The following is a 20,566-nucleotide window of genomic DNA, read 5'->3' as shown; positions in this document are numbered from 1 at the left end:
CACATAATGATAGGAGCTCACTAACTAAACTAAACAGGAAACTAAGAGGACTAATTAAGTCCAACAAGACAAATTACAAGGCTAAGATAACCTCACAGACTAAAGACAGCCACAAGACCTTCTACATCTATATCAGAAACCTCAAAGTCAGCACACATTAGTGTACCAAACTGGTGGTCAGTGGTGCCACCCTCACTGAGTAGAGTGACTTAGCCAATTTTCTGGCTAACTTCATCCCTCCCACTCTCCTTCCTCCCTCCATGAAATACCTGTGAGCATAACCCCCCAACTACTAACAGGAAGCAGTTCCTGGTGGTGCTCTCTAAGGTCAAAAGCACACCAATGGGCCCTAGCAATATCCTAGAATGTCTCCTAAATAGCTGAAAACATGACCCATCAGGACCACTTGAGTCACAATTCAACTATATCTCAAAACAGACTTTGTACCATGAGAATGGAGGACTGCAATGGTTATCCTACTTGACAAGGGTGAACCATCAACCGTCCCCGAAAACTACAGACCTATTAGTCTGACTAGACTAATATGCAAAGCCATGTAATGAATTATCATGGAAATGAACAATAAAGACATAGGCACCTTTCACACACTAGACCCAGCCTAGTGTATCGTTGTCAAGGAAAGATCATGCCTACTAAACCTGGTGGACTTCTTTGAGAAGTTTACCAAGGCAATGGATGAGGGGAAAATAGTGTATACCACTTACTTGTATCTGGCTAAGGCATTTAATACAATACCCCACTCAAATATAGTTGACAAACTCACCAAACTAGGCATAAAACTTTACATAACTCACTGGATTGCTATCTAACTCACAGACAGGAGCCAGGAAGGCAGGATTAGTGATACCATCTCCACTACGAGACTGGTTCCATGCTGGAACTGCTTCTATCTGGCATCTGCTTCTTGTCGGTAAAGGCTAATGTCAAGGGTCTTTGGCTGACCAAGTTCGCACATGACTGCAAACTGGGAGCTATCATAGAATCCCCATAACACAAACAGAGACAGAGGCAAACAGTAATGCCCAAACTAACATACACCTCACATAATCTCTAGAATCTTCTTAACTAACAAACCATCACTTAATAAACACCCATGATACATAGAGACACAACTGGATTGGATTGCATGGTTAGGCTTATGTATAAAGGCCCTGGTGGTCATTAGCCTAGTATATAATTATGAACCTTTGAACCTATGAACCATCCAAATAAACACTAGACTCATGAGGAGCTTTAATACTCCTCTGTATACTGGGAATCCAACATGACCCCAAATTTCCCAGTGCAGCGATTCTTAGACTTTATAAAAACAAGCACCCTCAATCAAATAGTGCATATGCTCACTAGAGGTACAAACATATTGGACCTGGTACTCACAAATATGGGAGAATGCTGCACTCCAGCCGGTGCCGTGTCTTCTCTTCTATGTTCAGATCACAAAGCGGTTACCTTTGAATTAAAAATCAGTTTTGCAACCCCAGTAAACCTTGTAACAGTTAGGAACTATTCCAAAGCAAACTACCTTTTATTAAACAATAAACTCTCAAAATTCCAAGCCCTTCCAAACCCAAATAACACAGCAGCCTATGTGGAATTATTCACAGAAACTCTATACAATCATGTCAATCATAGCACCAAGGTTTTTGTACCTAACAAAAGTAAGCTAAAAACAAACTCTAAAAGCAATCCACCCTGGTGGAATTATTTTTATTTATTTATTTATTTATTTTACATTTGTTGACTGGGATAGTCTGACTGGATTCATGTCCATTTTCAGCATAGGCATAGGTAAGTACTAGGCTATCAAGGGCCTAAGTAAGCCTAGCCAACAAGGTTCCCTGGCTTACGCCACAAAAGAAAGTTATTTTCCTGTGCCCCTGTCAAGCAGAGCCACAGAAGTGATCCCCGGGGTGTATTTCCCATTTCCCATCCACTTATAATAAACAGCCTTTACAGGTCCAGAACCCAGGCCCCCATATTCAAGATTATGTCATCCAAAATGGGACCTGAACCCACAATCCCTGGCTTAGGAGGCCAATGCCTTATCCATTAGGCCACTGGGACCTTACACTGGGGCATGTAAAGAAACATTTTTAAAAAATTATTCTTAACTGTGTACATTTTCATTTTTCTAATGAACATCTCAACTAATGGAACATTCTTTATTCAAATATAAAGAATATAAAGAATTTTAAACAGCTTTTAAAACAGCTTTATATTGTAACAGTTGGTGAAATAATACCTTCAATAAATTAAAACTCTCCAAAGTCATCAAATGACTGGAGTCTCAAATGCTAGACCAGCACTTTCAATTGCTTGTATATCCAGACTGTCAAGGTATGAAAACAGCATATATGGTATTTAAGGAACCAGAAAAGTGTATTTAAGTACAAGGGTCTAGAAATGTTCGCAAGAACACATTAATCTTCCTTTAGGGTATCCAGCTGCTTCAGCAATTGTTGCTCTCTTCTTAACCTCATTCTCCTTAAAATCTTCAAGTTCTTTCCTTTGCAGCTTCTCTTCTGGAGGAAAGATCTCCCTCTTTCTTTTAATGACTTACTCCTCAAAATATTCTGCTTGATTGGAAATTCAAAAGACTGTCACAGTAAACGACAAATACAGCATCATCCGAAACACTTCTAAATGAACACCCATCCTAATGAACTTTTCATCTGCTTGTTGATTTTCCAAAAGTACTTCCTGTAGATTGATGACAAGAGAAAAAAAAACACGGACAATATATAGCGGAGGCCCAGGGAGAAAAGTTCCAGGGTATACATAATAAAACATAATAATAAGGACAACATAACAGAGAACAAAGGTGAGACATAGCAATGCAGTCAAATACAAGTATGCTATTACTGTTAATACTTTGACAGTCAAAATTAGACAGATTTGTGAAATTAGTAAACACTATTTACAGTCAGGAGAAATAAAAACACATTAGTATTGACATCTATTAGATTTTTATGTACATTCATTAAAGCTGGCTTAGCCAGGTTTGTTACAGTGGCAGAGCCAGATTAGTGCCAGATGTTGTTTGAGTTTGGTCTTAAATTGACTTAGGGAGGAAAGCATAGTAATGTCAGCTGGGAGTTGATTCCAAGTTCCACCTGCAGAGTTTGCCAAGAGAGCTTCCCCTGCTGTATTGTTGGTTTTGATTGTAAGAATTTGAAGTTTATTTGAGGATCTAAGCAGTCTCTGATTATTTTGGGCGGTGATAATATTACTAAGTGCTGGTGTGTTATCTGGAATATAGAGAATTTTGTTAGCTATGATCAGAAGGTTATATTGTATGAGACTGGGGAATTCTAGCCACTGAAGCTGTTTGAGGTTGATGCAGTGGTGGGTTCTGCATGGCTGGTCAGTGGCAAACCTAGCAATGTGATTGTAAGAAATAGACAGTCTGTTTAGTAGTGACTTGTTTAGATTAGACAGAAGGGGGGAATCCACAAGTAAATATGTTATACAACAAAAGAGAAAAGTAACAGCTAAAATTAGGAACAGTTACATCAAAAAAGATAAAAAACACTCTCATGAAACTAAATAGACAACTAAAAAGGCTAATTAAGTCCAAGAAAGCAAATTTTGTGGTAAAGATAGCTCCCTTGGCCAAGGGCCTTCTTTAGTTATGTCAGATACCTCAAAGGCAGCACACAAATCATTGGATCATAGGAAGTTACTAGGCTATTGGCCCTGAAGTCCTTCTAAGCCTAGCCTGTCCTGACAAGTCAACACCCAATGCCCCTGTCCAGCAGAGACACAGGTGGAATCCCAGGGGTGTATTTTCTGTTCCCAATCCAGTTATCCAGGTTGCGCTTAAAAATGGTTAATGAGCTACTCTGCTTGACATGGAGATGGAGTCTATTCCACAGAAGGGGGAGTCTCTGGGACACAAATCTGTCCTGCCAACAAGTCCTATTGATGTTACAGTCCAGGCTGAGGATGTGGGTTACTCGGGTGGAGCGTGACTTGCAGATATGCACCAGTCCCATCAAGGCGGGGGTCTGAGATTGCTTTGTATGCCAGACAGAGGTCACCTCTGAGAAGTCTGTATGAGACTGGGTAGAAGGACAGGGCTTTTAGCCTATTTGCATAGTGTAGATGTTTGAGGACCTGGATTCTCCTGGTGAGGAACCTCTGTGGTCAGCTGCTGCATGTGCTTTGTGAAGTACATGCCGTAAGTGGCGTTGATCTCAATAATGGGTCTTATAAGGAAAGAATACAGGGATGTTATGACCTCCTTGTCCCTGGATGAGATACCCTTTTTAATGAGGTGGGCTATGTTGAAAACTTTCCATACAACAGCGGCAATATGGTGGTCAAAAGTCAGTTTGTTATCAACCTGGGTGCCCAAGTCCCTCACGACTGACTGCATGCTTAGGACCTTGTTATTAATGTAATAATTTGTGGGGATGTCACTCTCCCCAAAGGGGATGATGATGCATTTTTTGGCATTCAGTTTGAGGCCATGTTTCTGGCACCATTCATTTGTTTGGGTGAGACCCTCTTGGAGGATGTCCACATCACCAGGGGAATTGATAACAGTGCCCAGATTGCAGTCATCTGCAAACTTGATCAGCCATAGCCCACTGATTTTGGCCCGCACCTCATAAAAGTATATCCCAAACAATAGAGGCCCCAACAATGATCCCTGGGGTACACTGTTTGTTACAGGTCTATTGCTTAAGGTGGCTTCCCCTATTTTGACTAGGTGTGTTCTATCAGTGAGCCAGTTTGCTACCCATCTGGTAACATCTGGATTGATGCCTAGTTGAGAGAGTTTATCTATTATACCAGAGTGGGGAATAGTGTTGAAGGCTTTGGCCTGCACTGTCTTCCCCTCGTCCATGGCTTTGTTGACTGTCTCAAAGAAGTCAACCAAATTTAACAGGTATGACCTCCCCTTGATGAAACCAAACTGTGTGTGATTGAGTGTTTGGTGGTTGCGAATGTCCTTGTTAATGAGGTCCATGATAATCCATTACATGGCCTTACAGATAAGGCTAGTTAGACTATGGGTCTATAATTTCCTGGATCGGTGGACGCACCATCTTTATGCAAATGGATGACTGTGGCTGTCCTCTACTCAGCTGGGATGAAGCCAGTACTCAGGTTTTGGTTGAATAGTGTGCCTAATGGTGGCCCAAGTTCCTGTCTGAGCTCATGTAGGATGCAGCCTGGAATGTTATTGGGTCCCATGGAGGCTGTATTTTTTGCCTTTGAGAGGGCAGTGATGACTTGCACCATAGAGATAAGTGGAGGGGGGAAGGTGCTGGGGATGTCCAGATTTACTGATGGGGGGAACAGAGGGGTGAAGTTTTTGGTGAAAATATCTGCCAGCAGGTTGGCTATATCTACGACATTTGTGTATGTGGAATCCTTGACCACCAGTTCTGATCAGATCTGGGTGCTTCCTTTGAGACTGTTGACATATGAGAAGAAGGCCTTATGATTCTCTTTACTAGATGTGGTCAGTTTGGACTCGAAGTTTGCTTTGGAGAATTTCACTAGTGCTCTTATTTCCTTGTTCAGGCTAAGGAGAGATTGCTTCTAATTAGGCACCTGCTCCTTCTTGGTCCTGGACAGCAATTTTTTTTCTTTTATTATAGACTTTATTTATTGCAGGTGTCCACCATACAGGTTCACTCTTCCTTAAGGAAGAGGATTTTGTCCTTTTCGGTAGTCCTGATTCCATGCAGCTATATACATACTCGTATAGTACTTCAGTATAGGCTTGGATATTTGTGCCAGTTCCTACAGAGGAAGGGGGGGTTGTGAAGCTGTTTATACCTTCCCCTCAGCAGGCTGTAATCATCTTTGGAGAAATTTTATGTTTGACCCTAACAAGGTGGGGTCGGGGGGTATGGTGACTTTGAAAGTGACCGCTTTGTGTTCAGGTCTTACCAGGGAAGATGACACTGTAGGGATGCTGGATATTATCGCCTCTTGTGGAGGTGTCAAATGCATTTGCATTAACAAAATCAAGGAATCTCTGGGCATTTGTGTTTTAGCATGAGTAGTTCTTCCAATCTATGGTTGGACAGTTAATGTCACCCAGGGTCAGGGTAAAAGGGTGAATTTTGATAGATTTGAAGAGATCCAGATAGGTGGAGTGGGCATCTTGAGTCGAAGTTGGTGGCCTGTAACTAGCTATGATTTGAATAGGAGTCTTGTCAATGGTTAATTGCACCTGGAGTGTCTCCTGTGCATCATACTGTTTGACCAACCTGGAGGTGTGTACGTCTTTAATATATATTGAAACTTCACCTCCTTTTGCTTTGCTGCCCACCATTTGGGGTCTGAATGTATGATAGGATAAGTAACCTGGTATGGCTGGGGTGCTCTCCACAGCTTTAAACCAGGTTTCTGTGACTGCACAAATGTCAGCATCTCTCAAGGTTAAGAATTCTTGTAATGAGTGCAGTTTCATGTTTAGACTCCTAGCATTTAGCAGCATGACTTTTAATTTGCGCTTTGATGAACTTTTCATGTTGGTAGTTTTGACCTCATGGTGTTGCCTAAAAAAGGCAATATGGGGAGGCAAGAGCCTTTGCCAGAAGCCTGAAGGGAGACAGATGCAGGCCATCTCTGGCAAAGCATCGCGGTCTGTCAATCATGTCTTCCCAGGCTGTCAGATACTGGATCCCCTTGGACTGACACCAGAAACTAAGCCAATTGTTAAGGTCAATCCTTTTTTGTCTGTATTGAGGCATCATTCTGGGTGATGGTAAAATGCTGCTTAAGGCTAGGGGCATACTTGTCTGAGACACATATTCAGCGAGCTCGATCATCTCTCTCTTCGTATAGTCCAGGGAGGTACGTCTCAAGTCATTCGTGCCAACATAGACTATGACAGAGTCATAACAGAACCTGTTGTTGAGAGACTTGAGTGCATGTGTGATATGGTGGATTTTGGCACCTGACAAACAACTAACCATGACTTTCTCCTTATCCAGCCTTGTGAGGGGCACATATGTGTGTCTTACAATGGAGTCTCCTATGACTAATATGTTGGGTTCATGGTTAGGCTTTAGTGGCTGTTAGACACAGGTGTGTGGACTATGTTTGGTGTGTGGTGTGGTGGGCTGTGGAGTTCACATGTGTTTTTGCCTCAGAGGTCTCTTTTGTTTGGGTATGTTTTTGTTGAGGACCTCTGCATATGTGGGTGTGTGTTGTGTAGGTGTGGGTGGTGTTTGAAGTGTGGTGTTTGTGTTGACAACCTTCTCAGTGCCAGATATACTGGCTTGTGAGAGAGAGAAAGAGAGAGACCATAGACTCTAGGTTCTTAATGCAATTGCATCTCTCACAAATTGTGTTCCTAGGTGGTAGTAGTAGAGGGTTGTCCATGTACATGAGGCAGTTGCTATATTGTCTTAGGATGCCCATATCAACCAGACTGGCAGGAGAACCCATAGGAAATTGTCCATCCATATTCATCAGAATCTGAGGGAGAGAGGCCAGAGAGGGCTAAGGGGGTAAAGGGTGGAAGGTCTAAGATGAGTACTATTAGGTGCTTATACAAGTGCTACTAAGAGAAAATTTGTACTCGGAATACCTTGTAATGGGTTAAAAACAGTGCAGTTGCAGTGTGTGATGTGCAAACAAGCTCAAACACAGGGTTTAAATACCACGAAAATAGAAGATTCTAGTAACACAGAAATCTAGGCAATCCTGCTGGCCCCTGCTATCTTTACCAATCAACTTGTATCAGACAAGGTCTAGGCAACCCTGCTACTCTCGCTAGCAGAGAAGATAGGCTCCTACCAATACAAAATAACTGCCAGAAACACAGAAGGCAAACTCAAGATGGCTGCAAGAAACACAGTCAGCAAAAACAAACAGCTGTCTATGCAGCAAACTTGTATCCAGATTATGCTACTCAATTTAAGGGTTAAGAACACAGTAAAACTCAAAGAAAAGCATAGATTAACCACTTACAGACAAAAACAGAACTCACAGTATGAAAAAATACAGTTAAACAGTAATGAAATGCAGTAAAATGCAGTTAAACAGTAATGAATTGCAGTAAATAGTAATGAAATGCAGTTAAACAGTAACTTGCTTTAAAACAGTGCAAATGTGAAAAATTAGTTATAAGGCACAGATAAAAATGATAGGCAAGTGCAAATGCAACAAATAAGTGAAAATAAATGAAAAAGCACTTAGATTTGTTTTGCAGCCACAGGAATTTTGTAAAATGTCCCAGAGATGATGCACCTCAGCAGAGCCTGGTTCAAACAAGCCAGTGTGCCAAACTGATTGTAAATGAAGCTAGATTCACGGAGTCAGGAGATATAACAAATCTACTGGCCAACAAATTCAGCTCAAACTTTAACCCTCACTCATCCCCAGCCACTTCCCAGGAAATACCATGTAACATAACCCCTCCAATTTTTAGTAGGGAGCAGGTCCTAGCTGAGCTCTCTAAGACCAAGAATGCAGCTTTAATGGGCCCCAATAATATCCCAGGATACCTCCTTAATAGCCTGAAATATGACTTTTCAGGGCCACTGGAGTCAGTATTTAACTATAACACCTGACCAGGCTTTAAGTAACACGAATGGGAGACTGCAACAGTCATCCCTCTGCACAAGGATGGGCATTAACAGATCCTGGGAACTACAGAACCATTACTATGACTAGTCTCATACACAAAGCCATGGAAAAAATTATTATAGGAATGATGAAAGATGACATAGGATACCTTCAGACACTTGGCCCCACCCACTTTGGTTTCTTCAAAGGCATGTCCTGCCCATTAAACTTGGTGGACATCTTTGAGAAGGTCAACAAGGCAACAGATGAGGCCAAAATGGTGCATACTGCCTACCTTAACCTGGGTAAGGCATTTGATACAATAAGATATTCAGGCATTGTAAACAAACTCACAGAATTAGGCATAAACTCCCTGTGTAACACACTGGATAGCCAGCTGGCTTACAGACAGGACAGAGGAAGGACCTAAAGTTTGTTTACGACATAAAAAGGATATGTTGGCGGGTGAGATGTATCTCAGAGAATTCCCATTCTCTGGAATACATTTCTTATCCACATGAAGCAGAGCCCTTCCCTGACCCTATTCAAGCATAATCTGGACCAGTGGATGGGAAATCGAAAACTTTCCCCAGGTCTGACACCCATGTCTCCAATGGACAGATGCACTCATTAAATCCTAGCTAACATACACCCTTTAGAATAACCACCAAAGCACAAAAACTAATGGGATAAATTTGGGTTGCATGGATAGGTTTATAAATGCCCTTTAGTCATTAGCCTAGTATACACCTATGAACCTTTGTACTATGTTGTAAATATGAGACAGGATAAATGCAGGATAACAGATAATAAACATTCTATACTTAAAAGATAAACAAATTTGATGTAATATGGCCTTCTCCAAAGGTTCTAAACATTATTTGTGTCAAGAACAGTTGTAACAGCCTGTGATTTAGTATTAGCATGCAGGTGACTTCTTATGTGACTTCATAGTTAAGACAACCAGTTTTCTTCCTGTAATGACCAATGAAACAGTCCATTTTGGCAAAAACAATCTGCACAACACTTCTGTACAATCCCTTTGGACATTATTACTAATGTTCCTAATGTTCTAGTTACTTCATACACTACAGTTCAGGAATTTGACTTGAATCGTATAGTGCTAGTTTACTCTTGTTAAGTATCTGTCCACACTGCATTTACACAAGTCTTCTGTTATGTTACTTGTTGCTAAAATATTTGTTATACAAATAGTTTTAATGGGTTCCTATCAAACGACAGATTGTCGAAAGTCATATGTTCGAAAATTCAGTCCGTCAAACCATTGATACTGAGATCGCATTACAGTAGGGATCAAGACATTTACCCTTTTCCCCACTGTAGTGCAATCTTGGAGATGGTATACATAATTAGCAGGGGGTGTGGGGAATGCAGGGGGGGCTTGGCCCTCTGCAAAAGCATGTTTTCTGTTGGATGTGGGTGTTGTTTTCATTTGGATTTTTTTCGATGGACTGAATGTTCAATCATATGACTTTTGACAATCTGTTCATTTGATGGTTTGTCTTAGATTCAGTTTTAACTGATCGTACTTGTAGAGATGATGTTAACAAATTGACAGCTGCGTGTAGTCGACTCTATATTAGAAGATCAAAACACCAAAAGAGCAAACACTCTTTAATCAAATGCTAATATTCGAAAGCACACAATATCAAAGGTACGGAACAGCGATTTTTTACCCAGGGAAAAAAACACTGGGCCGTTGTTGGGACTTAGCCATTTTCTCCACTGTGGTGCGATCTTGGAGTTGGTATATTTAAGTAGGGGGGTTGTGGGGGGCACCACATAGAGGTGTGGGGGGGCGAAGCTCCCCACTTTATTTTGTCTTTGTATTTTTTTTTTTGAGCAGCAATTTTTTTTTTCCCTTGGAAAAAAATCGTTGTTCCGTATGTTCGATGTATTGTTTCAGGTACTAGAGTTCGATTAAAGAGCGTTTGCTCTTTTGGTGTTTCAAACTTCTAATATTGACCCCATTTAGTCAATGAGAACCTTATTCGGTATACATGGTACAATGCTATCACCATAAGGGCCATCAACATTTGGTGCTGTATGTTTGGTGCAAATAAGTGACTTTCAGCAGACCACAGGTCTCTTGTTCAGATGAACTGCCTTAATCAGATTTTTACATGCTTACTTGGTCCTTTACATAACACGTTGTGAGTCCGAATTAATTGGAAACAGCTTAACCTGTTCTCCATCATAACAGCACTGTCTTAGAAAAAGAATCATCCTATAATAGTCACAATACAGATTTAAGTGTCAGCCACATAAAATGACTAAAATAGGACATGCAAACTGCTGTAGTATAAACAATAAATTGGTACACATTAATGCCTGGTTAACATTGTCTCTAGGTATTACTATCTTCACTGAAGGTGATTCAAACCTGATTACCCTCAAGCTAATTAAATCTTAAACAATTACAACGAGTTTCGAAATAAGGGGTCAGGTACATATTCCAGTGGTTGTGGGATACTTCTAGATAAGAAATACTAACTCCTCTAACAACATTGCCACTAATCCATCCACAGATGACACATTATCAATTTGGCTAATTATAGTTTCATAGTAGTTTCATAGTTTAGTACTAGGCTATTTGCCCTGGGGCATTTGTAAGCCTAGCCATAGTGATGTGGCTTTCGCCACCCCCATGAAGTGGTACAAAAATGCACAGAATAGATTTAGAATACTGTGCCTCTGTCTAGTAGTGACACAGTGAAGGTCCCCTTATATAATAGAATTAGTTTACTGTTTCCCTGTCTAGTTGTGACACAGATGTGACCCCTGGGGTAAACTTATGATCTCCCATCCACTCATCAAGATTTCTCTTGAAGAGAGTCAGTGAGGGGCTCTGCCTAACTTGAACTGGGATCTTGTTCCAGAGCATGGGAAGCCTCTGGGTTATGAATCTATCCCTCCAGCATGTCCTATTCATACTTGTGCCGAGGTTTAAGTCTTTAGCTCTCGTGGTTCTGATGGATTTGGATTTTTTGAGGTGGAGCATGTCCATCAGTTCCTGATTGGACATGGCCTTGTACATCAGGCAGAGATCACCTCTGAGCAGGCGGTATGCTACTGAATAGAGCTGGAGTTTCATTAGTCTGGCAGAATAAGACATATGTTGGAGACCCTTGATCCTCTTGGTGAGGTACTTTTGTGGTCTCTCCAGCTGTTGCAAATGCCGGGTGAGGTACATACCAAATGGGGCAATGTACTCAATCATGGGTCTGATGAGGGAGGAGTATAGGGGTACAATGACATCCTTGGATCTGGATGTGAATCCCTTCATGATAAGGTGTGCAAGGTATAATGTTTTTCTAACCACTTTGGCAACGTGGGTGTCAAATGAGAGGTCACTGTCGACTTGGGTCCCTAGGTCTCTGATTACTTTTTCCGTACTCAGTGGGTTGCTGTCTATGTGATAATTTGTGGGTACTTTGTTTTTCCCAAAGGGGATGACTATACATTTTTTGGCATTTAGTTTAAGGCCATGACTCCGGCACCAGTTGTCCGTTTCTGTGAGGCCTTTTGTAGGATGTATGTGTCCTCTGGTGTATCGACTATGGCCTAATTTGCAGTCATCTGCGAACTTTGTCAGCCACAACCCTCCCATGTTTGCTTTAACATCTGAGAAATAAATGCCGAACAAGAGGGGTCCCAGGACAGATCCCTGTGGGACACCACTTGTGACTGGCTTTGAGTCTGACATTGCTCCAGCAATTTTAACTTTATGGGTTCTGTCCTTTAGCCAGTTTGCAACCCATCTAGTGACATAAGGGTTTACGTTTAAGCTGTTGAGCTTATCTATGATGCCTGAGTGGGGTATTGTGTCGAAGGCCTTAGCCAAGTCCAGGTAGGCTGTATGGACTGCTTTGCCCTCATCAATGGCTCTAGTGACTGTTTCAAAAAAGTCAACCAGGATCAAAAGGCAGGATCTGCCCTTTACAAAGCCAAACTGGGTGGGGTCAAGTGTCTGTAGGTCCCCAATGTCTCTGTTTATGAGTTCCATAATGATTTTTTCCATAGCTTTGCAGACCAGGCTGGTTAAGCTTATGGGGCGGTAGTTCCCAGGGTCTGTAGAGGTACCCCCTTTGTGGAGTGGGACTACTGTTGCTGTACGCCAGTGTTCAGGTACACATCCTGTAGTAAGGCTAAGGTTAAATAGCATTTTTATGTGCGGGTTTAGCTCCTCTTGGAGTTCAGGTAGCATGCAACCCGGGATACCATCAGGTCCCATTGATGCTGTGTTTTTAGCTTTGTTGAGGGCAGCTCTCACTTGGACATCTGAGATGACAGGGAGATTACATTCAGCTGGGATAAGTATTTCTTCTTTTGGGGGTGAGGGAGGGGAGAAATTTGCACTGAACCTGTCAGCCAGAATGTTGGCAATATCTGTGGGTTCAGTGTATTTTTTGTTGTTGTGAACTAACTCTGAGCATATTTGAGGGTTTCCGCCCAGGTTTCTAACATAGCTGAAGAAGGCTTTGTGGTTATCTTTAGTGTCCTTAGCGATTTTTCTCTCAAAGTTGGCCTTGGATGTTTTTATGAGAGAACGTAGTTTTCTGCTAGTGTTGATCAGAGATGTCTTCTCTTTATGTGATTTTGCTCTGTCGTGCAGTAGCTTCCTTCTTTTGTTATACAATTTGTTAATGGCTGAGGTCCACCAGACAGGATGCTTGCCTTTGGTGGAGAGGGACTTGGATTTATTTGGGATTGCATGATCCATGCATTCTTGGAGATGTCCATAGAAAGCATTTGTGAAGGATTCGGCATTGTGGGATTTGGTATCCACTGGCCCAGTGGGCTTAAAGGATACCATCTCAGTCTTAAGAAGAGTGAAGTCTGATTTTGAGAAGTTTTTCACTGTGGTCTTTTGTGCTGGGGGTGGAGGTGGGATATGTATATCCAGGGTGATTAGTTTGTGGTCAGATCTCACTAGTGAGGGGTATACCTCCGGTGTGGAGCATTTTGTCCCCATATTTGTGATAATCAGGTCTAGTATATTATCTCCCCCCTAGTGGGAGAGGTGACTAGTTGTTCCAGTGCATTTGAATTTATGAATTCCAGGAACCTTTGGGCTAGGGTGTTAGGGCTAGAATAATGTACCCAATCTATGTTTGGGTAGTTGAAGTCTCCCAGTATGATGGTATTTTGTGATACATTCATATCCTTCAATGTCTTCAGGAAGGCTGAGTGGGGTTCCTGAGATTGGGAGGGTGGTCTGTAACATGCTACCAGTGGTATAGCAGTTTTGCCTATGGTTAGTTGCACCTTTATGGTCTCCGATGTTTCATGTGTTGCTACTAACCTGGAGGTGTGGGTGTCCTTGATGAATATGGACACTCCCTCTCCCTTTGTGGTTCGGCCCGGGTTTTGGGGCCGAAAAGCATGATACGAGGTATAGCCTGGTAGCGCTGGGGTGCTCTCAGGAGCCTTGAACCAGGTTTCAGTTACTGCACAGATGTCAATGTTCTCCATACTGAGGAGTGCATCGAGTGCCTGCATCTTGTGATTCAGACTTCTGGCGTTGAGCAGCATTACCCTTAGATTTTTCCATTTTTGTTTTCTAAGGAGGTGGGTTTGTCTTTTGAGCCTTGCCTAAAAAAGGCACTATGGGGGTGGCAATAGCCTTAGCCAATATCCAGAAGCCCAGTGGTGACAGGTGCAAGCCGTCTTCCCTTACAAATATATCTTGGCAATGTCAAGAACAGAAGTTGCTAGACCTTATAGACCCCACTATCCATTACAAAATATCGAGAACAACTTTTTTCTGGTCTGTCTATTGCACTATTAGACAACAATTACTTTAGCTTGCTGGTCACCTAAACATTAGGTGGCAAGGCCAGTCCTTGATCCTGCTAAATCATCATATCAACTCATATAACTTGTAGCAACTTATTCATTCCACAACACACTCAAATCCCAGTTCAGGTAATCTCCAAACTCTGGACACTACTCAGTTTGGATTTGTAAAAGGGAGATCATGTCTCCTAAACCTGATTGACTTCTTTGAAGCAGTCACCAAAGCCATAGATGATGGTAAAATGGTTCACACAGCTTATCTAGATCTCGCCAAGGCTTTCGACACCATCCCCCACTCTGGAATTATAGATAAGCTCACTAAACTAGGTATAAATCCCTATGTCATAAGATGGGTTGCCAACTGGCTCACGGACAGAACCCACACTGTGAAAGTGGATTCCAAATCTGACATCAGAACAGTGACAAGTGGAGTACCACAGGGTTCAGTCCTGGGTCCTCTCCTGTTTGGTATCTACTTCTCTGAAGTGCAGGCCAACACAGAAGGTCTTTGGCTAACAAAGTTTGCAGATGACTGCAAACTAGGAGCCATAATCAAAACTCCTAACGATGTGGACAAACTACAAAAGGGCCTCACTGAGACAGATTCCTGGTGTCAAAGCCATGGCCTGAAGCTCAATGCCAAAAAGTGTATTGTCATCCCCTTTGGTAAAAACTCTGTACCCATGAACTACCACATAGCTGGTAGTCTACTTAATGCCAAAAATGTGATAAGAGACCTTGGGACACAGGTGGACAGTAGTCTCTCCTTTGATAATCACATTGCCACAGTGGTCAGGAAATCCTTCTACGTGGCTCATCTCATCACAAAAGGATTCTCATCCAGAAAAAAAGAGGTCATTATTCCCCTCTACTCATCACTCATTAGACCCATCATAGAGTACAATGCCCCTTTTGGTATGTACCTCACAAGACATCTGCAACAACTGGAAAGACCACAGAAATACCTCACAAAGAGGATTACTGGCCTCAAACAGATGCCCTATGCAGACTGTCTCAAAAAACTACAGCTTTACTCCATCGCATATCACCTATCCAGGGGCGATCTCTGCCTAACATACAAAGCTATGTCAAACCCAGAGCTGTTGGACATGCTCCACTTAAAGAAATCCCAATCCCTCCGAGCTACAGCTCGCCTAGGGACCTTAATCTTGTCACCACAATAAACAGAACATGCTGGAGGGATAGATTCCTGTCCCAGAGACTTCCCATACTCTGGAACAGACTACCTATCTATGTCAAACAGAGCTCCTCATTAGCACTCTTCAAGAAAAATCTTGATGATTGGATGGGAAATGGGAAATTCACCCCGGGGATCACTTCTGTGGCTCTGCTCGACAGGGGCATAGGAAAATAATTTTCTTGGGTGGCGAAAACCAGGGTACATTTTTTGGCTAGGTTTGTATGGGCCCCTAGGGCCGATAGCCTAATACCTACCTATGAACCTATGAAGATGTTCGTGTGCTTACCCAGGAACATTATATAGCCACTATAGAGTCTGTCAGAAGCTTTTTCAGAAGTCTGAAATGAACACATAGTGACCTTGACAGGTTAGACTCTGACAGTGTTGTGTAATGTTAAAAACTGCTCTGTTTATGACCTACCAAGATGAAAACTAACTTGTCTTTATGTAAGATTAACCCACACAAGCCTTTAGTCAACTCAGGATGATGATGTCACAGAGAGTAATACTCTCCCAGATGATGCAGTCACTAAGATTACCTTATTTTCAGAGAGGTGCAATCTCAAGTTTTCTAGTTCATATTCACTTTGACAGGTAAAGTTGAACAGGTGTGAAAGCTCTGACATAATGACTTCTCTGAAGCATTTCAAAAATTTAGCTGTAACTTCATCAGCCAACAGTTGTTCTAATTTTTTAAAGGTTTTGAAGGCTTGCTCACCTCTTTTTTGAGTATATCTCCTGAGTTGATGCTTTGCTGGAAGAGCTCAAGTTCTTGATTTAAGTCAAAGTATGGTTTGTTCATTTATTTATTTATTTATTGACATTTGATTACCGGGAAAGCCCGACTGGGTAGAAGCCCATTTTCAGGGGAGGCCTGGGAAAAAAAGCTCCAAATTATCACAAATCATTTTAAGAACAATAATTTTACAATCTTCAAAAATAAAACAAAAACATCTGTAGTTTAAATAATTACAGCATTACACATATAAAAACATTGGTTAAGAATCAATATTAATATTTAAAGAAATTTTAGATACTTTGTAGAGAAATTAAAGGTACGTTAGTCTAAAACAAATAGGAACTGCAATATGAAGCGAGGGAAAAACAAACTTATGGTATATTTAGAGAGAAAGTCAGGGAAGAGAATTAGATAGCGGTAAGGAAGTAAGTGAAGAAGGGAGAGTAAGGAGGTATAGGAATGAAAAGGTACTTGTTCACATTCAGGGATATAGTTTATCCTGGTTTTGAGCAAGAACAGTGCCAGATTTTAGCTAGGAACTCTTTCAGAGTGGTTTTGAAAAATGGGAGGGAAGTTATAGACCTGATAGATACAGGCAAGGAGTTCCAGGCCTTAGCAACCTTGTACAAGTACAAACAATGCCCAGCAGATTTTCTAGGTTTGTAAAGAGACAGTAGTTTCTGATCATTGGATCGCAATGACCAACTGGGAGCATAGTTCTGTAGAATGTTTTTTAGTGTTATTTGATGTGGCAGTTCTAACCAATTTAGGCATTTTAGGTTTTTTTCAGCTGTCACTTTATCAGCAACAGCTGTTTTGATTTTTTAAAGGTTTTTGACGGCTTGATTACCTCCTTTTTGAGTATATCTCCCGAGCTGATGCTTTACTGAAAAAGCTCAGTTTCTTCATCCATGTCTTTAGCTTGTTTGATAATCATAGACATTGTTCTGCCCATATTATCTTCTGTTCTGTATTTATTAATATAGGTTTACTTATTTTTGAAAGGAATTACTTGACTGCTAGTCATGTATGATAGGTGATGAAGAACCCCAAGTAGACTCTGAGTCACTTTTACCTCTGGCTCCTAATGCATCCTCACCCTTTTCTTTTATCCATTTCATTTTGTTTTTTTGTAGCAAATTCTCACAATATATTTGTTCAGCTGCTAAAACTTGCTGCCAGCAGCATGTAACTGCCAACCTTCTTATAAGATCATAGGTTCATAAGTACTTACTAGACTGCTGATCTGTAAGAATCTTTAGAAGCCTAGCATTTCATCCCCATAGTAGTTTTTAGCACTTATATTTTGCATACAAATAACCTTGAGATGGGCCAAGAAACGATAGATTTGGGCATTTGCATATTTCACCTATCACTGTGGGACAGGGGTGCTTAAATGGGGGGTGACTTTGTGGTTACTCATCTATTCATCCAAATTACATTTGAGCAGAGTAAGAGTTTTTTGCTTATGTGCTCCATTTAATTTTTTAACTTCCTGCCTGACCCCCTCTCTAGTCCCACACAGCCTCAGACTATTCTCACTACTTTTATGGTCACTCATCCCTGATTCTCCCAGTTGCTCATTGTTGAGTACCCCAGATGTGACCTTTGACAGAGTGGGTCCTGAGCCCACAGGAAGTCAGCCTCAAAGGTTCTCATGACAAGGCCTGGGGAGCAAGGGATCTAATGGGGAGTGACAAGCACAGGGCCGAAGAGCCATCATCCTTGTGACTTAGCTACTGAGGTTACTAGTGCAATGGCATGAAGACATGACTGCTGCCCACTGTGTTAATGGCAGATTCCCATGAGGGTTCTGATCTCCGCCAGCGTTTACCCAGGTACTGGGTTTTCCGTCCCCATCCCACCCAGAGTATGAGAGCTGCCTATCATCTGCTTCACTTTATCCCCCGAGCTAACCCTATTGTCAGCACAACTCAGTTCCTGAACTCAGGTTGCCAGAAGCACAGAGAGATACCCTGCCTATGTGCCACCATACCGGCATTTGATTTATTTTAGTTTTGGCAGTTTTTCTATCATAAAAGAGATCCCAGGAAGTACTAGAATTCTTTCACAGATCTTCATACATCAGGTGTTGCACTTTTACTCTCTATTGGGGACTGATGAAATAACTGCTATTGCTTATTAAGTTCTGCTCGGTGCTGTAATGAAGCAGGTGAAACACTGTGTGTCTGTCTCTCAGTTTAACAGTGGCAAATGTTTTTGGTAGTGAACTATACCTTTTTATTTTCTTCATTTGTATGCACACTTCCCAGCCCAAATATTGTGATCTGCTGCAATGGTGACTGCCACCTGATACTGCATAGTACAGTTCTTTTCAAGCTATTACCATCCAGTAATGTCCATGTCTGCTTGTGTATGTGTGCAAGGTTGAAGAATATATGCCTAATTTTTCAACCATTTGTGGCACTAAAAGAGCTGCTCATAACTCTAATTCATGCTGAAAGCACAGCCATAATTTCAATGAGCTACCTTTAAACTACAACAAAAAGAAAAAAAAAAAATATTTTTTCCAACTTTCTGAAAGTTAAGAAAGTTCAGTTACAGATTTGTTGTTCTGAACTGTTTGGAAGTTTCTAGAAGGCCAGTGATTGCTTGGGCTAAAGGGAAGTCTCTGTGTTCACCAGTGGGAGTGGTTAACACTGAACAGCCTGCCTGTCCCTGGAGGAGTGGTTACTACCTAGAAGCTGTAGTTTTATTGGCCATTTTGGGTCAGTTCTAAACTCCTTGATCTGTCTCTCTTAAAACCCGGCTGCCTCATGGTTTTGGCATCTTTTCAGGCTTGCTAGTTGTTGCTGAAGCACCTATCAAGGGGAGAAAACTCTGAGAGAAGAAAAGGAGCCACTTTTGTGATTTTAAGTATTTTCTTCTGATTGCTTGTTAAGTTTTACTGCTTTGCCGCCTACTTTTTGGCATTTTCCGGCTTGCTAAAATTTATATCTGTAACAGTAACAGTACTTGGTACACATCTAGACATAGCTCTCTCACGACTCAAAGTGCACCTCATTATACCTCATTTGGGTATTTTAAAAGTTGTTGTTCCTCAAGTTTCTCCTCAAAGTTCCACATTGACATTTCAGTGTCTCACATTCAGTGTTAGGAAGTTTAAAGTGAATCATAAAAAAAAAAATGAATCATATTAATTCATTAAAAGATCTTCCTATAAGTAAAAAAACCATATTTTTTTATCCCTCCTGACCTTCCTAGTTGAAGTTGTTAGTAAGCCATTAGTATGTGTTCCACATGTTGCCCATTTGTTCCACATTATGAGGGCTAGTGTTCCTCATTTTGGACATGGAAGGTTGAGAGCTATGCATCTAGAGCCTGTTTACTGCATTTCCTGTGTTGCACTTAATTTAAAATCGTTTTTTTTTTCTCTAAAAACTGCATTTTACCTGATTTGGGCCTAGCACTCAAGTGTGGGGTCATTTATTGGACTGTTGTGATTATTTTGCTGCTTGTGTATCTCTGCTACCTTTAAACTACAACAAAAAGAAAAAAAAAAAATCTTGCTTTTTTCCCACTTTCTGAAAGTTAAGAAAGTTCAGTTACAGATTTGCTGTTCTGAACTATTTGGAAGTTTCTAGAAAGCCAGTGCTTGCTTGGGCTAAAGGGAAGTCTCTGTGTTCACCAGTGGGAGTGGTTAACACTGAACAGCCTGCCTGTCCCTAGAGGAGTGGTTACTACCTAGAAGCTGTAGTTTTATTGGCCTTTTTGGGTCAATTCTAAACTCCTTGATCTCTCTCTCTTAAAACCCTACAACTCTCTCTTTGTGCGGTTTTGCAGAGTCGGGCAGCGCCACCTAAGCAGTTTTAAACTATTCCAGGCTCCACAAAGTCTGCTCTTCACTTTTTCCCTTAGAACTGTTCAAACTCTCAAAGTAATCACTCTATTCTCTTTCTAAAGCCCTGCACTTGCTCAGCTCTTATAAGGAAACACTAACTAACTAAAGCACTACACCCTCCTTGACTTTTCATAAGTATTAGGCTCCCGATTGGTCCTTCCTGATCAAGTGAAAAATCAATTCCCTTCCCTAATCTGATCAGTAAAAAACCAGTTCCCTATACTAATCTGGTATGTCCAGGGGTCAGTTTCAAGGTTACTCTCCAGTCCAGCTGGTGAATCTGGGAGTTTTTAGGCAATGTTACAACTGCCTTATGTACACAGACAACCCTCTCCTCCTTCCAACAAACTCTAATACATGTGAGAGATGCAGTTACACAGCCAAA

General features: G+C 41.4%; 1 pseudogene; it reads right to left on the bottom strand.

The window, feature by feature from the left end:
- Positions 1 to 1,899: 1,899 nt before the first annotated feature.
- Positions 1,900 to 16,437, bottom strand: LOC122810942 (annotated as a pseudogene).
- Positions 16,438 to 20,566: the final 4,129 nt, after the last annotated feature.

Source organism: Protopterus annectens, chromosome 9.part0, assembly GCF_019279795.1.
Source record: "Protopterus annectens isolate FY-2018-M chromosome 9.part0, PAN1.0, whole genome shotgun sequence".
Lineage (NCBI taxonomy): Eukaryota > Metazoa > Chordata > Ceratodontiformes > Protopteridae > Protopterus > Protopterus annectens.
Note: the sequence above shows the minus strand (reverse complement) of the source record. Positions and strands in the feature narration are given on the sequence as shown.